The 19493-nt window shown below is 43.1% G+C and overlaps 1 long non-coding RNA gene across 1 annotated transcript in view; it reads right to left on the bottom strand.

Moving 5' to 3' along the window:
• Positions 1–8335: 8335 nt before the first annotated feature.
• LOC140429897 (uncharacterized) overlaps positions 8336–19493 on the bottom strand; it is a 125145-nt gene continuing 113987 nt past the window's right edge. Inside the window, exons 2-3 of the long non-coding RNA XR_011949235.1 lie at positions 8858–9028; positions 8336–8429 (exon numbers count right to left, since the gene is read on the bottom strand). This is a non-coding gene — a long non-coding RNA (uncharacterized lncRNA). The remainder of the gene's footprint in view (positions 8430–8857; positions 9029–19493) is intronic.

Here is a 19493-nt window from a genome sequence, read left to right on the forward strand (position 1 = left end):
GGGGGGGGGCACGGGGCGATCTGGCCTTGGGGGGTGCCCCCACGGTGGCCTGGCCCGCGATCGGGGCCCACCGATCCGCGGGCGGGCCTGTGCCGTGGGGGCACTCTTTTCCTTCTGCCTTTGCCATGGGCTCCACTATGGCGGAGGCGGAAGAGACCCCCTCCACTGCGCATGCGCGGGGATGCTGTGAGCGGCTGCCAACGCTCCCGCGCATGCGCCGCACGGCAAAGTCATTTCTGCGCCAGCTGGCGGGGCACCAAAGGCCTTTCCTGCCAGCTGGCGGGGCGGAAATCAGTCCGGCGCGGGCCTAGCCCCTCAAGGTGAGGGTTCGGCCTCTCAAGATGCGGAGAATTCCACACCTTTGGGGCGGCGCGATGCCGGACTGATTTGCGACGTTTTTGGCGCCGGTCGGCGGACATCGCGCTGATTGCGGAGAATCCCGCCCCTGATCAGTCTTATTTTCTCAGCATCCTCTTAAATCTGAAGCAATCTCTGATGGTACACCTAATAATGGAACTCTCCCTCTAATTTACCATTGCAGTGCATACCACAGATACATAGAACATAGAACATAGAACAGTACAGCACAGTACAGGCCCTTCGGCATACAATGTTGTGCTGACCATTTATCCTAATCGAAGATCAACCTAATCTACACCCCTTTAATTTAATGCTGTCCATGTGTCTGGCCAAGAGTTGCTTAAATATCCCTAATGACTCTGAATCCACCACCTCCGCTGTCAGTGCATTCCATGCACCCACAACTCTCTGTGTAAAGAACCTACCTCTGACATCTCCCCTATACCTTCCTTCAATCACCTTAAAATTATGTCCTCTCGTGACAGCCATTTTCGCCCTGGGGAAAGGGCAGCACGGTCACGCAGTGGTTAGCAATGCTGTCTCACGGCGCTGAGGTCCCAGGTTCGATCTCGGCTCTGGGACACTGTCCGTGTGGAGTTTGCACATTCTCTCGCTGTTTGCATGGGTTTCGCCCCACAACACAAAAATGTGCAGGAGATTGGCCACGCTAAATTTGCCCCTTAATTGTAAAAAATGAATTGGGTACTCTAAATTAATTTTTTAAAATAATTTCCGCCCTGGGGAAAAGTCTCTGGCTATCCACTCTATCCATGCCTCTCATCACCTTGTACACCTCTATCAAGTTGCCTCTCTTCCTTCTTCGCTCCAGTGAGAAAAGCCCTAGCTCCCTCAACCTTTCTTCGTAAGACATGCCCTCCATCCAGGCAGCATCCTGGTAAATCTCCTCTGCTACCTCTGCAAAGCATCCACAATATTCCTATAATGAGGCGAACAGAACTGGACACAATGTTCCAAGTGTGGTCTAACCAGTGACTTCTTTCTGATATTGACCCAAAACTCAGGCAGAATTCCTTAAAAGTAATTCAGCCGGTGAGGCTTACCACTTCTCACCTCAATCTAGACTTTCCGCTCTAATTGATCTACTTCCTTGTCTGCTGAGTGAAAATTCTGGTGTAATGATATGTATATAGGTACGCCAATGAAGGGTTAATTCTTACATTTCAATGCAACTCAAACACTAGAGGGCACCACCAGTTCCCAGTATAAATATCAGACCTCAGGGAATGTTGGGTAGTTAGTGGAGAGTTAGCAAAGGAGAAGTATTGATCATAGCACGGGGAGTAGTTTAGATTAGGGAGAGAGTGAGCACGAGGACATCATTAGTTAATACTAGATTATAGATTACTGTTTAAGAGATTCAACCTTACTTTATTAGTAGTTATAATTATGTAGTGTGTTTGAACTTTATTTAATTAATCATTATTCAATAAATTAGTTTTGCTTCAATCTAAAGATTGGTGGTTTCTTTATCATCAACTCATCATACCATTCTGGTTCAAAAGGCAAAGAATAACGACAGATTACCACAAAGTGTAATATAACATGGTACCAGGTGTGTCTACTGTCGCTAACTAGTATAGTTTAGTGAGGACCTAGTACATAAAACTAAGAAGCAATTTGAATCTCGAAGCACCAACCAGTGACTGCAGAACTTCAATGAATCCAGGACTGATGGACAAAGCTCAAGCTCCATGACAACTCCGAATCACCGGTAAACTTGATGTTAACTGGCGAGTGTTCAAGCAGCAGTTTCATATTTATTTGGAGGCTTCAGATTGAAAAATGCAACTGATGCATGTAAAATAGCTCTTCTTCTAACTATGGTTGGTCCACATGCCATTGAAATCTATAACTCTTTCCAATTTATAGCAGATCAAGGTAAAACTAAGTTTGAAGTAATCATTGCAAAGTTTGATCATCGTTGCAAAATTCAAACAAATGAAACTTTTGAGCGTTTTATTATCAAGAAAAGAATGCAAACAAGAGTGAATCAATTGATTGCTTTGTAACTGATTTTAGACTGCTAGCTCAATCTTGTAACTTCTCAGTATTGAATGATTCAATGATCAGGGATCGAATAGTCTTTGGTATAATTGATGAAAAGCTCAGGGAACGCTTGCTGAGACAGAAGGATCTCGAGATTGAAATGCGTCGTTTACATCAGTTATCGAAAAGTCAGTATAATGAATTGTTTCTTTGTGAAAAGGGCGTGAAAATGAACCTCGAGATAGAATGTGTTAAGGCAGTGTCGCAGATGAAGAAAATGCACGTTTCGGATGGCAGCCATCTGGTGTGCACGCATTCTAACCCTTCACATGCACACTTCGTCAAAAGATGAGAGACGGACAAAAACGATCTGCGCATGAGTGAAGAAGTTTGGTGCATTACGACGTGTGGAAGGTGTGGAACTGCCCACTATCAAAAAAAATGCCTGCTCGAGGAATGCTCTGCTCATAATGTGGCAAACAAGTGCAGATCCACACACACATTTAAATCTGCGAAGTCAAAGTCAAGACAGATTAATACTAGAAGTGTAGATTCTAAGGAAGAAGGTTTTGAAGAAATTTTTTCCAATAATACAGACGCTTATTCTTTGGAAGACTTGTTCTTTGTTGACATCATTGAGAAGTATTATAGAACCACTGAAGTATCATCACCTCTCAAGATAGTCCACTCCATGAACACTGATATGGAATGGAACACCGTATTGCAAGTCAATGATTATCCAATCAACTTTAAGCTGGATACTGACACTTTTGCCAATTTGCTTAATAAGCTTGACTTCACAAAGCTAAAACAAACTCCGAAAATCGGCCAATCAGCTTGTCAACTTTGTGACTACAATCGCAATGTAATCACATCAATGGGATCTTGCTACTTGTTAGTTACCAATAATGATATAACGATTTCTCTAAGATTTGAGATTGTTGTTTCAAACAAGTCTTCACTCTTAGGGCGCAAGCCTGCAAGAATTTACACATAATTCAGAGGATTTACAGTGCAAATTCATCTCAACCAATTATTTAAGGCGACATTCAAGGGATTCTGGATAATTTTCCAGAAGCCTTCGAAGGCATGGGTACTCTTCCCCACCGTTACAAAATTCTGTTACGGCCGGATGCCAAACCTGCGGTACACCCGCCGAGAAGAGTTCCTGCTCCACTTCGAGAGAGATTGAAACTTGAACTGGCAAGATAACAACATCAAGGCATTATATCAAGAATCACAGAACCGACTGACTGGGTCAGCTCCATGGTTTGTGTGAAGAAACCTTCTGGTGATCTGAGGATATGCAGAAACCCCAAAGATCTTAACAAAAATATTAAGAGCGAGTACTATACCATTCCCAAGAGAAAGGAAATCACTAGCAAAATGGCTAACACTAGAATCTTTTCCAAACGGATGCCTCCAGAGGATTCTGGTAGATGCAACTTGATGAATCCAGTAGAAAGTGATGTACTTTCAACACACCTTTTGGTAGGTACTGTTTTAACAGGATGCCATTTGGGATCATCTCAGCTTCCGAGATTTTCCATCGTGTGATGGAACAGATGATTGAGGGTATTGAAGGTGTACGTGTATATGTGGATGATATAATCATTTGGTCATCTACAAGGGAAGAACACATCTCAAGGTTATTAGAGGTATGTTTAGCACAGGGCTCAATCACTGGCTTTGAAAGCAGACCAAGGCAGGTCAGCAGCATGGTTCAATTCCCGTAACAGCCTCCCCGTACAGGCGCCGGAATGTGGCGACTAGGGGCTTTTCACAGTAACTTCATTGAAGCCTACTTGTGACAATAAGCATTTTTCAAATGCAAGAGAAGAGTGAGACAAGCTGTGCATTGGCCGGGTATCAATCGAGACATCACTGATATATACTTGGATGCGAAACATGTCAGAAATTTCAACCTGCTCAATGCAAGGAAAAACTACAACATGCATTGGAGACATCTCCATGGGCAAAGGTTGAAATTGATTTGTTTCACTTCAATGGTCGTGATTATGTCCTTATAATCGACTACTATTCGAATGATCCGGAAGTCATGAAGTTACCAAATCTCCGGTGCCTGATGGGTACCCAGAGGAAGTATTCAGAACGTCGAAATTACCTAAAAGCACTTCTTTCAGGACTTGTGGGAGGAACCGGATCATCCAGAAGAAACCCACGCAGATACAGGGTGAACGTGCAGACTCCTCACAGACAGTGACCCAAGCCGGGAATCGAACCAGGGACCCTGGCACTGTGAAGCACAGTAAGCATCTGGTTCAGTATCTTAGCCATTGTTGAGTGCTGACCAGGCGTCCATAACATTTCTCATATTAGAACCTTTCTCTTTTGTCTTGTCTCTACTCTTTGATTTACCACATCTTCCCAAATTTGATTCCTTGTTCCCATTATTTAGTTTGAAACTTTCTCTACTTCCCTAGTTATACAGCTCAGTAGAACATCAGCTCCAATATGGTTCATGTGTAGACCATCCCAACAGTACAGATTCATTTTCAGTTGGAAGAAGAACGGGGAAAAAATGGATTATATTATTATACCTGTCTCCGTGTGTTGTTTTTTGAAACAAAAAAGTATATTTACTGTGTGCATTTCTTAAAGGATAGTGAAAAGGTGAAAAATGAAATCACCTTGAAGTTGATGGTTTATTTTTTTTTCTTGGGGGGAGGTGTCATGTGAGAATACCTTTAAGAAATACGTGTTTAAGAAATGTACCTTTAAGAAATGGATGTTTATCAGTGATGACAGAGTGTGGATGGAGCTGGGCTCTCTGTCAGCTTTTAACTTTTGTTTTAGGCTTTTTGCTGAAGAGTGTGTTTCTGTTTCGTTTTCAGTGTTGGAGCTGAACCCAGGCAGAGCAGGTGTACTGTTGATCTCTCTGCCCTGAAAAGACTATCTCTTGATCATTTGGTGAATTCAGAATTATAAATGTTCTCGGTAGTGAATGTAAACCTAATGTGCTTCTGTTAAAAGGTATTTCTTTTGTCTTCTGGATGCTGTTTGGGAAGTTATTAAGGATTACTTAGTGTTGTATTCTTTGGGGGTTGTATTTGAATTAATGGTTGCTAAGATGTTCACTGTATGTTTTAGAAAGGTTAAGTTGAGCTCATAGAATAAACATTGTTTTGCTTTAAAAAATATTTTTCCATTTCTGCTGTACCACACCTGTAGAGTGAGCTGTGTGCTCCCCATACCACAATCTATTAAAAGTTGTGGGCCAGGTGAACTCCATGATACACTTTGGGGTTCTCTGAACCCTGGCCCATAACACTGCAATATTGGAACCAGTGCCCCATGAACCGGAATCCTCTTCTTCCACACCAGTCTTTGAGTCACACATTCATTTCTCTAATCTTATTTGTCCAATTCCAATTTCCATGTACCACATCAGATTAAAGTCACCTGATGAAGGAGCTATGCTCCGGAAGCTGTGATTTCAATTAAACCTGTTGTAAAACTTCTTACTGTGCCCACCCCAGTCCAACGCCGGCATCTCCACATCACAATTTCCATGTTGCTCAGGTAATAATACAGAAATGGTTTGAGGTTCTGCTTCTTAATTTGGCGCCTGGCTCCTCATACTGACTACGCAGAACTTCCTTCCTCATTGTATCAATGTCATTGGTACCTACATGGGCCACAACTACTGGATCCTTCCCCTTCTACTTAAGTTCCTCTGCAGCCCTTAGTCAATGTCTTAAACCCTAGCAGCCTGGACTCTCGCTCTTTTGTCTTCTGGATGCTGTTTGGGAAGTTATTAAGGATTACTTAGTGTTGTATTCTTTGGGGGTTGTATTTGAATTAATGGTTGCTAAGATGTTCACTGTATGTTTTAGAAAGGTTAACTTGAGCTCATAGAATAAACATTGTTTTGCTTTAAAAAATACTTTTCCATTTCTGCTGTACCACACCTGTAGAGTGTTCTCTGTTCTCTGTTCTCTGCTACCACTACATTCCCTTGTGTTCACCCCTACTCGAATGGCTTCCTGTACCACAATCATTAGGCCACTTAGCTCATCCACCCTTCAAAATAACCTAAACTCTGTTTGACAATTGCAAGATTGATATTTCTGCACTCCTGCCCTATGGATCTCCTTAGCTGCCTCAGCTGCACTAACAGTCCTGACCATGATCATCTTCCAAATCTGAAGACCCTATCATAAGGAGTGTTACTCCCTCCTGGTACAAAGTATCCAGGTAACTCTCTCCCTCCCTGATGTGTCCCAGTGTCTGCAGCTCAGCCTCCACCTCAATGACTCTGAGCTGAAGCTCCTCAAGCCGTAAATGCTTACTACAGACATGCTTGTCCTGGATCACAGTGGTATCCAGGAGCTCCCACATGTTGCAACCATGATGCACCACCTGTCCTGCCAAACATGTGTGCTTTAATTTCTCACTGAATTAGTTTATTCAATAATTTATTTCCCTTCATAATATTCTAATTTATTCACCTTCTAAGGCCTTAGATTTAGCCAAGGCTGAAAAAAAACCTTGGAATTTTATTTAGGATTCTTGTGACTGTTCTGGGATGGTCTTTCTATCTTGGACTCTAGGTGTGGCACTTGGTTAGGAGACAGACTGTTGACACACTCTGGTATCTGCTTATCTCTTGTTTATTGGTACCACATCTAAACAGGTTACAGAGTTGCTCCTAAGGATGGTGATCCAACCTCTTCTCTCAAGAGTCTAATGCATGACTGAAGCCATCAGCCACCTCATGCATTAGCGTATCCCATTTCTCAAACCTTTGTTATCTCTTCAATGTCGCTCGTTGCATGCTCTTGACCCAGTGATTTTCCTGTCTTGCAGCACCAGTCTCTTGCTTGGTGGTGATGATTCTTTCAAGAGGCTACCCAGTATAACTAATACCTTGATAAATGTGAAGTGATTCATTTTGGAAGGTCGAATTTGAATGCTGAATACAGGGTTCAAGGCAGGATTCTTGGAAGTGTGGAGGAACAGAGGGATCTTGGGTTCCACATACATAGATCCCTCAAAGTTGCCACCCAAATGATAAGAAGGCGTATGGTGTGTTGGCTTTCATTAACAGGGGGATTGAGTTTAAGAGCCGTGAGGTTTTACTGCAGCTTTATAAAACCTTAGTTAGATCACACTTGGAATATTGTGTCCAGTTCTGGTCGCCTCATTATCGGAAGGATGTGGATGCTTTGGAGAGGGTACAGAGGAGATTTACCAGGATGCTGCCTGGACTGGAGGGCATGTCTTATGAAGAAAGGTTGAGTGAGCTAAGGATTTTCTCACTGGAGCGAAGAAGGCAAGGAGGTGACTTGATAGAGGTGTACAAGGTGATGAAAGGCATGGATAGAGTGGATAGCCAGGGACTTTTCCCCAGGGTGGAAATGGCTGTCACGAGGGGACATAATTTTAAGGTGATTGGAGGAAGGTATCGGGGAGATGTCAGAGGTAGGTTCTTTAAACAGAGAGTGGTGGGGGTTTGGAATGCACTGTCAGCGGGTGGTGGTACAATCAGTGCCATTAGGGACATTTAAGCGACTCTTAGACAGGCACATGGACAGCAGTAAATTGAAGGGGTGTAGGTTAGGTTGATCTTAGATTCGGATAAATGGTTGGCACAACATCGTGGGCTGAAGGGCCTGTACTGTGCTGTACTGTTCTATGTTTTATGTTCTAATGACCCCTGACTCAGGGGGATATTTGGGGGTTGCAGTGGTTTTGGAACTTGTGGAACTCGCATCCTACTGGATTATTCTCACAAAGAGGAGAATTCAGCATCTGCCTCTCCCCTCCCCCTCCCCCAAATCGCAAAATAGTCCACAAATATTGCAATAAAATTTGGATTCCACTTGAAGGACAATGTGAAAAATTTGAAAGGACAACATTAAGACAATGTTAGATCAGGAGGATTATCAATATACATTGATGAACTTGGATTAAATAAATTTGATATTATTTAACCTGATTCTCAGCCATTGATAACCCAGGAACCATGGCTTATTCAGTGGGCTCGATTTTCAGCTCTGCTACAATTTAAATTCGGCCAAGTCCAAGCAGAAACATGGCTGTAAATTAAAAAGGCATTTTTAGTTCTGCTTAAATTTAGGCATTTTACTGCTTGTATATATAATATAACAAACAAAATGACATTCACAATTCAGTGTGTATAATACTATTACAGATGGGCTGATTGAGAACTGAAACTCCTGTGTCCTTCCCTTAGTGTCCATAATCAGTGTGTTTTTTGAAAAGGAAAATGTGTGTGTTTCTTAGCCCCTGAATGTATGGTTAATTTATTATTCAGCAGCAAGGTTTTTGCAGGTTTAAACAAATAGGGTAATTTATTCACACGTTCACTTCAAAAAGTTCATTCACTCACCACTTGCACATCCTCATACAGGCACGCACTGGAGGAAAATACATTTAAAGAAGATAGTGCAATTTTACATGTTACAAACAAAGGAATAGTTCATAAATCATACAATTGGCTCACCTGGGTGCAGGCCTTTTGAAGAAGAGGTTATTTTACACTCTTGAAGTGTAGCTATGTGAATTCAATAATCAAAGTCGTTTATCAAAATTGTTGCAGGATTTCCTCGAAGAAGTGGACCTCCAGCAGGTTGCAAAGTTAGTTTCTTGGATGTTCATTTTCTGTTCTGGTGGACTAGAAAAAGAACAGACTTAGAAATGTCATGAAGTTGCAGTCTCCAGTTTTAAGGCACCGATGCCACTGCTGCTTCTTACTTTTTATTTTCAGATTAACTGGTTTATTCACGATGCTTGGATAAGTAAGATTTGTTATCTGAAGGCAATTTTGATTAAATCAAAATGAAATGAAATGAAAATTGCTTATTGTCACAAGTAGGCTTCAAATGAAGTTACTGTGAAAATGACAATATGATCCACACTTCTATTGTCCACCCAGAATGATTTGACTTTTGAAGCCATTGCTACACAATTTCATAGAATTTACAGTGCTGAAGGGGGACAGGTGGGGCGGGGGGTCGGAGAATCGCCGGGGGCTGGCGTGAATCCCGCCCCCGCCGGTTGCCGAATTCTCCGGCACCGGATATTCGGCGGGGGTGGGAATCGCGCCGCGCCGGTTGGCGGTCCCCCCCCCCCGGCGATTCTCTGGCCCGCAATGGGCTGAAGTCCCGCTGCTGTAATGCCTGTCCCGCTGGCGAGAATCAAACCACCTCTCTTACCGGCGGGACAAGGCAGCGCGGGCGGGCTCCGGGATCCTGGGGGGGGCGCGGGGCGATCTGGCTCTGGGGGGTGCCCCCACAGTGGCCTGGCCCGCGATCGGGGCCCACCGATCCGCGGGCTGGCCTGTGCCGTGGGGGCACTCTTTTCCTTCCGCCTTCGCCGTGGTCTCCACTATGGCGGAAGCGGAAGAGACCCCCTCCACTGCGCATGCGCGGGGATGCCGTGAGCAGCCGCTGACGCTCCCGCGCATGCGCCGCATGGCAAAGTCATTTCCGCGCCAGCTGGTGGGGCACCAAAGGTCTTTCCCGCCAGCTGGCGGGGTGGAAATCAGTCCGGCGGGGGCCTAGCCCCTCAAGGTGAGGGCGTGGCCCCTCAAGATGCGGAGAATTCCGCACCTTTGGGGCGGCGCGGTGACGGACTGATACGCGCCGTTTCTGGCGCCGGTCGGCGGACATCGCGCCGATTGCGGAGAATCCCGCCCGTGGTGTCCATTCTCACATGCTTATGAATGAACTAATTTCTGCAGCTCTAATTGTTAAGTATCGCGCTTGGAGTAAATGGGCCTGGGAGTTCATTGATTTTGAGTTGTGATAGTTCACAAACATTAGGAGGTGTGAATTCCAAAAATAATAATAATCTTTATTGTCACAAGTAGGCTTACATTAACACTGCAATGAAGTTCCTGTGAAAAGCCCCTAGCAGCTACATTCCGGCGCCTGTTTGGGTTCACTGAGGGAGAATTTAGAATGTCCAAATTACCCAACAAGCACGTCTTTCGGGGCTTGTGGGGGGAAAGCAGAGCACCCAGAGGAAACCCACACAGACACGTGGAGAACATGTAGACTCCACACAGACAGTGACCCAAGACGGGAATCAAACCTGGGACCCTGGCGCTGTGAAGCAACAGTGCAAACACTGTGCTAGAAAAGACAAATGGTTTTGTCTTGGTATGTTAATTCAAGATTGGTCACCCCAACCATCGTCATTCAATGATGAAATTTCCAGAGACTTGAGATACTTTTTAATCTTCAATGCGGAAATTGCAAAAGTCATCTAACCCTCGGCAGCCATCTCAGCAGCATTTTAATGCCCATTTTTAGAATGGGCAGTTCCAGAAATTTCAACTCTGAATACAGTTCATGTTTAAAATGATGAATATGACTTTAGTGTGCATTACAAAAACAAAACACATTGCAACATATCTCACATAAGCAGTTTGTGGCCATCTATACTTAATGATTTGGCTACATTGTAAGGAACTATAATAAGTGGGATGGTTGGAGCCTTGGGAATTATCATAACTGGAACTGGTAGCAATCATTAATTATTTCAACTGAAGTTGCAGAAGTAGAAAAAGTGGACACAGGCTCAAACTAGTGAAAGCTCATTTTTCGATTACTTTCATGAAATTCTTTCTCAATGTATGGAATTGACAGCTGGACCGACTGGTGGAGGCAAAGAGTCTGGAATCTTTTAAGAAACAATTGGATTCTACAATGGGGAGAAGATTAGGTTATTCTGGATGGATGAATTAAAATAAGTTGAACTGCTTCCCTTCCTCTCATGAATTGTAATAATTTAAATGATTTGAGTACGGGAATTTGTAACAACTCAAACAGTTTGATGAAAGGTATCTGCAGTAGTTGAGATGGCCAAAGTATAGAGAATGGAATCCAGTCATGTGAGATGGTTAGATAGTAGGACTCTATAATAATGACAACTGTTAGAGAATATGATCTATATTGTCTGGGAGATAGTTAGGAAATATCCATGAAATGGTTAGAGAATATGGATCTATAGTAATTGCGATATTTAGTGAATTGGAATCTATAGTAACTAAGATGGTTAGGATACGGTGTGGGCAATCATAAATTGAGTGTTGTATTTTATATTGCTATGTATAGCTGCATTTTATAAAGGATGTTCTATTAGGTATTTCATGAAATATTTAAAGAATAGATCTGCATATATTATCCATGAGAAATTCTTAAAGAAAGAAAAGATTGCTGTGAATGCATTTAAACTCATGGTGGTGTAAAATAAGTTTGGTATAATTGATGTTTTTTTCGATTGCAATTTCCCTGCAACAGTGTTTATTAAAATTTACCGAATATCTTCAAAATGGAATTCAATCATTTTAGTTCATGTGATAATGACATACAATCAGCACGATACACCTACCAAACCATTACATGGTGTATAATCACAATTGTTTTTGAGACATGGTCAATATAACGGTCAATAAACAACTAAAGATATATTAGTAATTACGTTGCAATATTATGGAATAAAGTCTATGCATTCATCTCAAATTACTTTAAATCGATCGTTAACCCATTTATTCTGAATGAGTTGATGCTTTCATAAGCAGACTGAACACATGAATTTGACATAAACGCTCGCTATGTTTGCACGATAATATACAGAATTATTTGTAGGTTATTATTTTTCAAAATGCACAATAGGTGATGGAAGAATACTTTGTGATCCAAATTTTCAAAGCCACAAATATAAAATCAGGTCATGCCGTCCTCTGTAATTGTGCGTTCAACTTGGAGTCATGACTGTTAAAATATATTTTATGCTATTCCCAGCTCATGTATATATAAACTTCACTGACAACATGAAGATATTCTTTAACAAAACAAACCTTTGTTACCCTCCAGTATCTTTCAGTGGAATCTTATTGCAACTGTTGTTTTTTCCTAAATAGGCAAAAAATATTCATCTCAACAGCCTAATATAGTGTAATTATATATATATAAGGATCTCTACGCAGGCTATTTGCAATGCTGTTTATTTGTGCTGTTAGTGGCACTGCCCGTAATATACCATATACACCTCCAAAAGCAATGAGAACCACTCAATATATTCTTAATATTCCTTAATATTTTCATTTTGATGTAATTTGTGCCCTGCTTTTTAAATATCCGCTCTGTAATAATGTTTAATTTCAGAGGTCACTCAGCAGAGGAGTATATTAAAGCTTATAAAACTCATTTTCAGCCTGCAATATCAAGCTGTGATCAGGTTAGAAGGGCAGCATCTGTGAATATTTCATCTTTTATCATGCTGATAATAAGAAGATGACAGAATTGCATTATTACAATGAGATAATGCTCATTTTGCCTCAGCAGCTGGAAGCCAAGGCCTGTGTTACTCAATAAAGGATTCCAATAAGAAAGCAACTTTACACAGAAGCCACTGTTTTATATTGGGCTCTGATGAATAAAAGATCTTCTGCTCACAGATTGTAAGTTGCAGCTCACTGGTGACGACAAAAAAAAAGCAAAGAATAAATAAACCAAATGTGAGTATGACCTACCGTCAAAATAACTTTAAAAACGTGAAGGTCATCTAAGTGAGCACCGTAAATTACAATTGAATAATTAAGCCACAGTGGAAACGAAAGTGCGAGTTTAATAAGGTTTTAGCATCAACAGTTTTTGGTTACATATGAAAAATAATATTTTGGCACCCCAGGAGCAAGTTATCAGAGGATAATAGAAACCTGGCAGTGATTTACAAACCATCAATTCAATTGAGAGTTCTTGATAACATCATTAACTATAAAATGGTGCCATCAAACAGATAATGAATATTCGCACAACTCTAAGATTGATTTACAGTCCAAAAATAATTGTCAGATATTATCTATTATACATAGCACACGCTGAACAATTATTTTAAAATAATGATAATTTCTCATAGTGGGCGCGCTGCATGTGTAGGTGTGACATGAGTTGGAGGTGAGATGGTGCTGCAATTGATGACGATAACTTGAAGGTCTGTGACAGCACCTTATGGCTGATGTATCTCTCATGGCAATGCTAATGAATGGAACTGAATACTGGTCCTGCGCTTTAACAGAGTTGGCAGTCCCGCAGTGGGGTTGGACAAGTTCTTTGCACAGATGAATCTTTTGGCCTGGTTTCATTGGGAAGTTAACCTGGAATTTGATAGAACAGTGAAGAGGGACTTTGGTCTATCAGGTGAGCCTGATATCACGTAGTAGAATATTAAAAAAAAAAAAATTAGAGTACCCAATTCATTTTTTCCAATTAAGGGGTAATAGGCATGGTCAATTCTCCTAACCTGCAAATCTTTGGGTTGTGGGGGCAAAACCCACGCACACACGGGGAGAATGTGCAAACTGGACAGTGACCCAGAGCCGGGACCTCGACGCCATGAGGCAACAACACTAACCACTGTGCCACCGTGTTGCACTACGTAGCAGAATAATATTAAAGCAAAATACTGCGGGTGCTGGAGATCTGAGGTAAAAACGGAAAATGCTGGATAAACACAGCAGATCTGGTAACATCTGAGGAGAGAGAAACAGAGTTAAAATTTAGAGTTCAACATGACTCTTCCTCAGAACCACGTAGAACAAATCTACTATAAAATTTGAAATGTTTAATTCCTTAGTGCTGATGTATCTTAATAAGTAAAAATATTCAAAAAAGTAACTTCTGAAATGAAACAACTTGGGTAATGCCTGAAGTTCATACTGCCGATCAGAAGCCTCACTTGCCTATCCCACATATTACAAAAATCAATGATTTGCCCCATTATTTTCTATCCTCTTAATGCCTAGATCATTAAGGGCAGCAGCACTAAGGGCAAGACCCCTTACTAGCTATGTGAATTCAGAAATATCTATATAGACAGGAAGTGAGAGATGAGATGGGGTGTGTAACCCTGAGGATAAGAATAAGAGGAAGATTTCAGAAATGATCTCACAAAAGAACTCAAACATTTTCATGGAAATTTAAATCATATCAGAATAAATTCATACATCTTTACAAGTGTCCAATTATTAATTAGGATCTTCTGACTAATTATTAAGCAGATTATTTTTAACTTAACTACATTGAAATCAGAAGAAATCAATCACTTTCTGGGGCAAATGGTAATGAAATGGATCGTCCCAATATAATTTCTTGTCACGCTCAGAAACTGAACTGGACTGGCCATATCTGACTCCCCACAGCCTGTCCACCACCTACAAGGCCCAGGTCAGGAATGTGATGGAATACTGCCCACTTGTCTGGATGAGTGCAGCCCCAACAGCACTCAAGAAGATCGACACCATCCAGGACCAAGCAGTCCGCTTGATGGGCACCCTTCCACAAACATTCACTGCCTCCACCACCGACGTACAGTACCAGCAGTGTGTACCACCTTAAAGATGCATTGCAGGAACTCACCAAGGCAGCACTTTCCAATCCCACAACCACAACCGTCTAGAAGAACAGGGGCAGCAGATACATGGGAACATCACTACCTGGAAGTTCCCATCTTGACTTGGAAATGTATCGCCGTTCTTTCATTATCGCTGGGTTAAAATCCTGGAACTCCCTCCCTAATAACAGAGTGGTGTACCTATCGCACATGGTCAGCAGCGGTTCAAGAAGGCAGCTCACCACCACCTTCTCAAGAACAATTAGGGATGGGTAACAAATGCTGGCCGAGCTAACGAAGCCCACATTCCTTAACAATTAATATTTTTTAAATGCACCTTTTGTTTCTAGTTTGTTTTCACTGCATTTCTAATCTACACTCCATCCATAATTGGTATTTCATTGGGATTACTCAGGAACGGTGGAATCTTCCCAGTTCTATGGAGCAACACCAGGTGGAATTTCAAAGAAGTTTTTGTTTGGTCAGTGACAGGAGTCAGACAGATGTTTAATTGGTAATGGATTGAACGGTTAAGGAGAACGGGCAGGATGGTGGAGTTAAGGCCAGGATGAGATCAGCCATGATCGTATCGAACCGTGGAGGGGCTAAATTGCCTGCTCCTATTCCTAGTTCATGTGTTCTAAGAAAGAACTACTCTGGCTGATTCCTCCATCCACTCTTGGTCTGTAGCACTGTAGGTAACAGCACCCCAAGCACAAATATTGTGTTCATGATCAATAAGGGGATTTCTTGATTAATAAGAAGATCCGGGGTTACAGGGAGAAGGCAGGAGAATGGGGATGAGGAACAGATCAGCCATGATTAAATGGCAGAGCATCCTCAATGGGCCAAATGGCCTAGTTCTGCTCCTATATCTTATGAACCTCTGAATGTATGACCGCATCCCGCAATGACAGGTCGTCAACCTCCATCATTAAGTGTCCACTTGTGCTCTGATTAGGCCAGGAAGGGCTCCCAACTGAGGCCAAGCCCGGCAGGTACCGGAGGTGCATGGAGGAGCCTGCAAGGCCTTCTACAATCACTTCACCCTCCACCATCTCCCCCCTCCCCCACCACCCTCACTGGAGGAAAGGCTATCAGTGGGCTATAGTTGTGGCCATTTAGGAGGGATTTCCCCTCTCTGGGGTTGCCCCACAACTGTGAGTCTTTTTTTAAACAAACCCAGAGCCTTCAGGGGATGCAAGGTGGAGGTGGCCTCATCTTGTCCTACCTACAGTGGCATAGCCCAACTCCGGGGGTAGAGCTGTCATCCTTCCAAGACTGCAGGGCCTCTGATTGGAGCTGCAACCTCAGGAACTGAGAATACACTTCAAGATAGCCTCTTAATTGGTTACCCGCAGGAAGGTCTCCCATGCGGGGACTCGAAAGTCAGACTTAGGTCACGACCTTGAAATGGCTTTGGCTTCTGGCTAGAGCAAAGCTAACTGGACATGATAGCCTTTTTCTGTACTATCATGTCCTATGGTACTTTTTGAATCCAGTCTGTTTTTACTGCAGAAGATTATGTAAAAAAAAGGCTCAAACCTCAGCAAATATTAAGTGGTTCTAAGAAAAATACACAAATATATCGCATTATCCATTGACGTGATTCAGCGGCCTCGTCACACCTGTCTTGACTAGTGTGAGGACGAGACAGTTGCCTTTTGCGAGAGGCCACTCATGAGATTCGTGACGCTCAAAACGTCTCGCTTGATTCAATGGAAACTCCGGAGAGGAGCAATCTGGATCTCACCCTCACTGGGTATGATCCAGATTTGAATATTTAAATGAGCATGATTGCTCATTCTGGATGCCAGATTAACTCAATGCCCAATGGTCAATGGTCGCACCTGCGAGACCTTGTCAGAGCAGTAGCCCAGGCCAGTGGTTCCCGAACTTTTCAGTTACACAGCGCACTTCAATGAGATAAACAATTCCACGGCACACTGTTGACCCATTGTTTCCATGAACACAGATGATCTATTCATGGTTTTGAGTACTTTATTCAATGAACTTGTTTCAATGGAACTTGAATCTGTTTCCACTTTTTCACACTGTGCGTTAAGGCCGTCAAACAGGCCCCCAGGAGCAGCAATTCTGAGCCTTACAGGGGGCCAGCACGGCAACTGAGTGACCCACTCTGCTCCAGCTGCCGATGCCGGTGTCAAATGGGCGCCGCGGGTCTGCGCATGCGCACTGCGATCGGCGCCAATGCACGCATGCGCAGTGCAACCGGCGCAGTTGCGCACATGTGCAGTGGCTCCCTTCCCCGCGCCGGCCCCAACGCAACATGGTGTAGGGCTACAGGGGCCGGCGCGGAGCAAATGAGGCCCCCAGCCTGAGAGGTTGGCCCGCCGATCACTAGGCCCTGATTGCGGGCCAGGCCACAGCTGAGGCCACCCTGCCCCGAGGTCGGACCCTCCCTCCCCCCCTACCAGGCCACCACCGGATGGAAGAACGCCGAGGTCCCACCGGATAAGACAACACGTGGACAGCGCCGGCGGGACTCGGATTTTTTTTACGGCTGCTCGTCCCATCTCGGGTGGAGAATCGCTGGGGGGGGGGGCTGACTAGCACTGCGCCGACCGCGCCGGAGCCAATGGCGGCGATTCTCCGCTCTCCGGAGAATCGGCGGACCGCCGCCAGGGCGGTGTCGTGCGATTCGCGCCCGGCCCGGTGATTCTCCGGCACGGCGTGGGCTGAGTGAATCCCGCCTGGAATCTCTGTACTGCGATAAACGTGTAAAATTTAATACAAAGAAATGCAAATGTTTTTACTGAACCCTGCCAGTTAATGAGGAGGTTCCATCGAACATGCTATACAGTTTATTCACAACAATTAATGAATAACATTTACTCGTGCTAAGTGAACAGTAGTAACACTTTTCTGTGGAATGCATGCATGTAAAAGGACACTAACACATCTAGGATTAGCTACATGTGGTCAGATGACAAGGGCATTTGCTATGCTAGTCACAAAGTCTTTCCATTTCAATCGTCTTCTCTAGAACTTGGTCTCTTCTGAGAACTTTCTGAAGCGACTCGACTTTCCCTTGAAGGGCTTTTCGAATTAGAGATCTGGACGTGGACCTCATGGGAGTTCGGGACCAACCTCTCTTCTTCGAATGTGAAGGAGAATGGAACAGGGATCGGTGATTGTGGCTGCGGCTTTGGGATCTGGAGACTTGATGCCCACTTGACCTGGATCCCGAATGAGAACAAGACCTTTCTAGATGCTAGCCATGCACAAACCTTGTCCCTCTGCTGAGTGTACTACCAGTCTTACGACACCCTGATCTAGGATTCCATCAATTCCAGTTCCCCTTGACCCGGAGTCACAACACAATTGAATTAACCAATAATTCTTAGAATAATACCCGAAGTCTTTGGCCCTTGGCTGGCCAATAATTAAAGTCACCAGGTTTGTAAGTTTAAACACAATTACTTTTCATTTATAACAAGAACAACAATGAAATGTGCAACAAATACAACTAGTTAACTATTATCTAATTCCTAATCTCCCACTTTAACGTTCCCCCATCCTCAACACACACCCATACATATACACACACACAAACACACACACACATACAAACACACACACACACATACAAACACATGCAACAAACTCAGAGGGGAAGAGTGGGGTGAAAATAATAAAGGTAAAAGATAAAAGTCTTTGTTTCTGATGGTTGTGTCTTGCACACTTTCATTCAAACCGGGATTTTAGGTCAGGATTTCTCCTTTCCAGTTTGCAATGGCACTGTAGACCATCACTGTAGACTCATTCAAGTCTCTGAAGTTTAAGGAATACAGCAGCTTTTCTGGAACTAGAGAGAGTCAGGTCCTTTCCCCTGAATATCCTGCGAGCTAACTCTCCTTCCCTTAGTGTTATATTCTGTGTTGTGGCCATGGTAATGATGCTCAGCGAACATCTCGTTCTTTGACAAGTAATATAGTTTATTAACAAAGTGAGCACATGGAAAGATAACTGCCAAACTTTCATACAGACAGTAATGAATAATTGAACTCACCTGGAACTAATTCTAATGTGACTGTCCTCCAATACTACTTACTACCAACTGCCGTCTATGTGCCAAATGGTGCATATCTATCGCCACCTGCTGGTCAGAGGTTGTATAGATAACTATATACATTAATGCGTATATGCTTATCACCACATCCCCCTTCCTTTGGAAATGTGAGTGTTTAACAAATATACCTGTGCCCTACAAAACATGATATGCATAACAATATCAAATGTATCATATATACAAATTTAACAGTACTTTACAAAACATGATACGTATAACAATTTTAAATGTGTCCCTTGTACACAGTTCATTATACGCTCAGTCTTTCAGGTTAACAACATCTTTTTGTTGGTCTCCTGAACCTTGACAGAATACGTGATCTTTTGAAAGACCGTTTTTTTGGCTGCTCTTTGAGTCACCAACTCTTTCAGTCTTTTGAAATGATGCTTCCTACTCCGTGCGTGTTCTTGTATCTGTCGTGACTGCCAACCGGACGACCAACTGAGTTCTCAACTCTTCTCTTACCCTTCCTTCTCTTTTTTATAATCAGCCCTTTCCTTCTCCTTTTATTTTTAGCTTTAGTGCCATCATCCATGATGTTGGTGCAGTTCACATTCACATCTGCCTGTGCAACTAGAGCATCATTCTTGCTACTGGTCTCGGCCAAGGGATTGGCTGTTTTTTGACCCTTTCTGCATTTGCTGCT

The sequence above is a fragment of the Scyliorhinus torazame genome, chromosome 1 (assembly GCF_047496885.1).
Source record: "Scyliorhinus torazame isolate Kashiwa2021f chromosome 1, sScyTor2.1, whole genome shotgun sequence".
Classification (NCBI taxonomy): domain Eukaryota; kingdom Metazoa; phylum Chordata; class Chondrichthyes; order Carcharhiniformes; family Scyliorhinidae; genus Scyliorhinus; species Scyliorhinus torazame.